This window comes from Clupea harengus, chromosome 20, assembly GCF_900700415.2.
Source record: "Clupea harengus chromosome 20, Ch_v2.0.2, whole genome shotgun sequence".
NCBI classification, from domain to species: domain Eukaryota; kingdom Metazoa; phylum Chordata; class Actinopteri; order Clupeiformes; family Clupeidae; genus Clupea; species Clupea harengus.
The window spans coordinates 5,188,425-5,194,424 of record NC_045171.1 but is presented as its reverse complement, the minus strand read 5'-3'; the positions used below and the strand labels follow the sequence as shown (position 1 = coordinate 5,194,424).

The 6,000-nt window shown below is 48.5% G+C and overlaps 1 protein-coding gene across 2 annotated transcripts in view; it reads left to right on the top strand.

The window, feature by feature from the left end:
- The window catches only part of glra4a (glycine receptor, alpha 4a), a 39,368-nt gene that overhangs the window by 1,450 nt on the left and 31,918 nt on the right, over window positions 1-6,000 (top strand). The window lies entirely within an intron of this gene.

The window sequence follows — 6,000 nt, the reverse complement described above, 5'->3', positions numbered from 1 at the left end:
ATTGAACAGAATGTATTCACTCTGGCAGTGTATGTATGGGATATTGATTGTCATGAATTCATTTGTTCAAAGGTATTGGATGTATCATAGCATCTGTAGATGAGGCTTTCAGCTTGTGGGAGCTCACACTCACACATCAATTGGGCTGTCAATGCTTGACGGGGGAGGTGGTCTAACAGAGAAACACCCTTTAGCAACTCTCTTCCTCTCTCCCTCTTCCCCTCTCTTCGTCTCTCTCTCTTCCCCTCTCTCCCTCTCTCTCTCTTCCCCTCTCTCCCTCTCTCTCTCTCTTCCCCCCTTTCTCTCTCTCTCCTCTCTCCTCTCTCTTCCCCCTCCCCCCTCTCTCTCTATTCAATCTCTCTCTCTCTGTCTCCTTGTGAAGCGGGAAAAAAAAATAAAGTTTTCCGACAAGCACTTTCCCTATTTCATGGCCCGCCGACCCCAGGTGTGCGAGCGCTCCGGAATTAGGATCTGCATAATCCCGCTGGCAGGGCTGCTGCGTGTGTGTGTGTGTGTGTGTGTGTGTGTGTGTGTGTGTGTGTGTGTGTGTGTGTGCTGAGGCAGCCCCATTCCCACCTCTCACTCCGAGGTGGGCACGGAGGAGGTGCGGGAGGAGGAGGCAGCAACACCTCCTGCGGGAAATCAGTAGAGAGAGGGGTGCGAGAGGACAGAGTGGGACACAGAGATGGAACAGAGAGAGAGAGAGAGAGAGAGAGAGAGAGATGGAGAGAGAGAGAGAGATGGAGATGGAGGGAGATGGAGATGGAGGGAGATGGAGGAGCAGAGATGGGGAGATTGAAAGGAAAAGAGAGAGTGAGAGAAAATGCATGGAGACAAGAGAAATAGAGAAAATGCATTGTAAAGGGAGAGAGAAGGACAGATTTGAGATGGAGAAGAAGAGAATACGATCTGAACATGAAGTCAGCCCTGGGCAAGAGCACCCCCTGCACACACACACTCACACACACACACACACACATGACACACACACACACACATGACACACACAACACACACACACACACACACTCACACACACACACACACACACACACACCACACACACACCACACACACACACACACACACACACACACATGACACACACGACACACTCACACACACACACACGCACACACACACACGACACACACACACACACACACACGACACCCTGGGACTGACAGGAGCAGGAATTCACACTCAGCAAGGAAATGACATGTTTAGCAGAGGGGGATCCTCTGGCTTGGGAGGGAAGCTGTGCAGAGCTTTCAGGGCGTCTCGCTTGCAGTCAGGGCTAGAAAATGGAGGCCAGGACCTACTGGTGGGAGATGTCAGTGAGGAGCGCGAGGAGGGAAATCACCATGACACAGACTGGTGGGAGGTGCACACAGGGCAGCATGGTGGCTCAGTGGTTAGCACTGTCGCCTCACAGCAAGAAGGCCCTGGGTTCGCATCCCGGTCCTTCCAGGTCGTTCCAGGTCCTTTCTGTGTGGAGTTTGCATGTTCTCCCCGTGCCTGCGTGGGTTTACTCCGGGTACTCCCGTTTCCCCCACCATCATAAAGACATGCATTGCATTGTGTGAATATGAATGAATGTTGGTGGTGGTCGGAGGGGCCGTTGGCGCTGATTGGCAGCCACGCTTCTGTCAGTCTGCCCCAGGGCAGCTGTGGCTACTGAGGTAGCTTACCACCACCGGTATGACTGTGTGTGTATGACTACTGGACTCTGGACTCTGTGGAGCGACTTCGGGTATATAGAGAAGCGCTATATAAAATTGAATTGATTGATTGATTGATTGATTGACACACACACACACACAGTCTCACACTAACACACACACAAATACTCTAATACATATACCCACAGACACACGCACAAACATCCTCCTAACATTCACACAAACTAATACACACACATCATCTGTAAATCAGGTGTTTTTGTCCTGAATCTGCCTGTAGGTGTCTGATTAGCAGGATCCCAGAGAGGGAGTCTGTGCCCCCTCCTTCCACAGAGGGAGTAACTAACCAGTATCAGCCACCCACAAATACAGCCCCACATTCACACACTGGGCTGGGGACAGCAGAGGGAAACGAGTGGAGTGGGAGATTAATTTAACAACCCACCTGAGAGAGGTGTGTGTGTGTGTGTGTGTGTGTGTGTATGTGTGTAGGTGTGTGTGTGTGTGTGTGTGTGTTTGGTGGACAGGTCAATGCTTGAATAATTAAATACGGAATGTAAATGAGACAACTATTTGCTGGACGGCAGCTGGACGGCAGCCAGAAGAGAAATAGTTGGGAATAACAAACAATCACCACAGTGTTGCTATAGTCAAGCTCTGTGTATTGATACCACGTCAATACCAGTCAATACTGAGGTGGGAGAAAGAGCATTTCAAACGACAAGGGTCACATGAGGTCAGACAAACTAAACAATTACGTAAAAGACTGTTCTTCAGTTTTTAAAGACGTGTCAGTCTGTCACCAGTCTGCAGCACCTTGCCCTAAAATATGGCCAATCAACCAGCAGTAACCAATAAAAACTCCTCTATTCAAGCTCACACACTCACACACTCACGCAGGCACGGCTGTAAATGGTCTTAACTCGAGGCGAGCTGTGGTGATCTCCTTAATATCGTGAGAGCCTTCCTGCAGACAGACGCAACATAAAGGGCTTGTAAACACATTTGAGTAAGGGAGCCTTGAGTTGTGCTGAGGCTGAGAAAAAAACGTCTGTTGTTGTTGTTGTTGTTTGCACAAATGAAACTGCATTTTGTGTCCGCTATCAATAATTAAGCGGAACAAGGAGTACAAGCCCTGTCTGCAAAACCCAAACAGGCAGCTTTCATCTCCCTGTGGGCTTGAGTTACGCCTTGGACAGGCTTATGTCTTAGCGCAACGCAAAGCAATGATAAGTGGACACCCCTGCTAATAGGAAACTGGGATGAGGAGGAACAGGAAGTTGGAGAAACATTTTATTTGGGGTTCAAATTCAGTATCTAAAAGTTGTGTGAGTGTGTGTGTGTGTGTGTGTGTTTCAAACAAGACAGTGTGAGCATGCACGCAGTGTGTGGGGCCCAGTCGAAACTCTAAGCGCATGATATTGAAATAATCAAAGTTGCTTCTTCCAGTCTGATCAGATTTAGCCGTGGAGAACTGACGAGCGGCGCCACAACACTGCTCAGCCATATCACTGCTATGAGTCGAGAACTGACAACAAAAGTCAGCCCCACTGTATAAATACGAAGCTAATAAGGTGGAGAAAATTATGCGCCCAGTGGATACGGACGTGCTGCTGATTTAATCTGCACCCACGTAAACACTCCGCAGCGCTTTTCACGCACCGTTTACCGCTGATCCTGTGTGCGCAAAGCCGTCTGGAGGTGTTTACCATGTGGTTTAGCAGAGGTCACAAGGAAAACGCGTTCTGTGTGTGTGTGTGTGTGTGTGTGTGTGTGTGTGTGATAACACGCTGGCCGTGAATTCATCTGCTCAGACCAAGCCAGGCCTCCCATCCCCTCTTCCAATATTTGTCTCCTTGCTTCAGTGCATCGGAGTAAATAAAGACGAACGGGACGCACGAGAGGGAGGGATGTGAGGGAAATCAAATGCACGCCGCGCCTGTAGCATACGCTTAACTAGCAGCGAAGGGTGTAACATTAATACACGTGGCGCCCGAGAGAGAATCGGAGTTGAGCACGGATAGATGCCAGCGGAGGTGACAGCCCACTGATGGGGACTTCAAGCCAGAGCGCTACTCAAAGCACAGCCAACAGCTCATGACAGAGTGGCCGGAGCGATCATTCTCAGCTCGTATCGTGCTGCTTTTTGGGTGCAGGGGAAGAGCCTGACATCCATCCCCCCCTTTAAAGGGATGAGGTTTGTGGGTGAGATTCACCGAGAGGTGAGTTTGGTGACGAGTCAGCTGAAACTTTTTGGTGAAGTTAAGAGTTTGGTTCCGATAGAGACGCTTTTGGAAACTGCTCAGAAAAAAAAGAGAAGTGAGCTGGAAAGTGAGTGGAATTTATCACACCCTCTCGACAACACCAGCTCCAGCCCAGGTCTCATAAACATTGACGAATTATGATACCAGCTTTTTTTTTTTTAATGAGCCTCTCTTCAAAATTCTGTTAAGTGTTTTCTCCTCCCAATAGCATGCAAATTTTAGAGCCATCAACATTTTTTTCCACCGGCCTGCAACTGAACCCAACCCTATAAAGCTTTCACACAGTAAACAACGCTAACGACATTAGGAAGTGTAACCGCTGGCTGTGCCTCGTGTAAACACTTAATTTCTCCTTAGACGCCCAGGCGGCTCCACGCTAAGTTTTTTCTGGGATCCATTTCTGCGTGTGCCGTTGTCCGGCAGCTGAGCGAGAGAAAAAAAAGCAGTTAGCAACGTGCGCTTCTTTTGAGCGCCTCGCAATTTAAAAAGGGCAGGTGATGGCTGTGCAGGTGTGCTCCGTTAGCGTCCTCTCAGCAGGTAATGGCTCGGGTGTGCTCCGTTAGCATCCTCTCAGCAGGTAATGGCTCGGGTGTGCTCCGTTAGCATCCTCTCAGCAGGTAATGGCTCGGGTGTGCTCCGTTAGCATCCTCTCAGCAGGTAATGGCTCGGGTGTGCTCCGTTAGCATCCTCTCAGCAGTCTGGGCTTAAGAAGTCCCCGGGGTGGCAGAAGGGCACATGGCTGGCTCTGACTGAGTGAGAGGAAGGCAGCAGCACACAGCCAGCCAGCGTCTCGCATTAAACACTGCACCTGAGGGAATCTCTCTCCTTCTCTCTCCATCACTCTCTTTCTCTCTCCTTTCTCTGTCTTTCCATCTCTCGGTCTCTCTCTCTCACTCTCTCTATTTCTGCCTCCATTCTCTTTCCATCTTTCACTCTCTCTTTCCTTACTCTTTCTTTCCATCTCTCTCACACACTCTCCAATAAGCCCTGGTAGACTGCACCTGGGATTATAGGCTGGACCAGTCCTCTGACAGCTGAGTTTATTGCAGGGTGCAATTGTGTTCAGGGGGGCAATTAGGGGATATGTTCTCTTCATCACATAACACACATTCACTGAGAATCAAACCAGTCCAACTAAACAGGCTTATGAGCCTGAACTAAAAAAAAACAGCAATTAGAAAATGGTGCGTGCACAGAAATAGTGATTCCTCATTAGTAGACTGGCAAGTGTGTGTGTGTGTTTGTGTGTATGAGTGTGTGTGTGTGCATTATTATGCATGAGCATTCTCAAAGCCCTACTTTAAATATAGTGAGTCTCATAGCAACTGAGGCAGAGCTGATTGAACTCTCCCAAGCCTAGGAGAGGAAAGACAGTAGGCCTTTGAAACGGTGAAACGCAAGGAAGTGCTCTTTGTTGTTTCTTCCAGGTATTTGATCTTACTGTACGCGTTTGATGTGAGAACGGTCAGTGCTCCAGGTCAATGCTCCAGGTCAGTGCTCCTGCTGGCAGATCTGAAGTGAAGGTAAAGATCGAGTTTGGGTTTCTTTGTGAAATGAATGTTTTCTACTAGCCACGCTAAAAGTGTGGAAGAATTCAAGGTGGATCAGTTAACAGACTTACCGTGCATGGCACACTAACATGCAAGAGGAAAATGGTCCTACTGCCTAGCAACTGTCTTTGCACACTCATGTAAAAATGCCCACTGTGTCGATTGCTTAGACTGCATGCTCTACAATGTTAAGCCATATGAGTGAAGATACAAAATGACATCTCAAGGTCACTTGCACTGGAATGCAGAAGAACAAGAGAGTAGTGGTAAAAAGAACGTTCAAAACAAAGTGACTTTTCTTCCCGTCACATAACACTCTTCATTTGGGTTTGGGCTAGGTGACAGTTGGAAAGTATGGGGTGAGGCTACATTGCTGGAGAGGAGACAGATGGTAACTAGCTTTCAATCGTGAGCAAGAAGAGGAAACTAGACAAGCAGCAGTGGCTTCTCAGGCAAAGCAAGGGCAATGGATGATTTGGAATAATGTTCAGATGAGGAAGAACT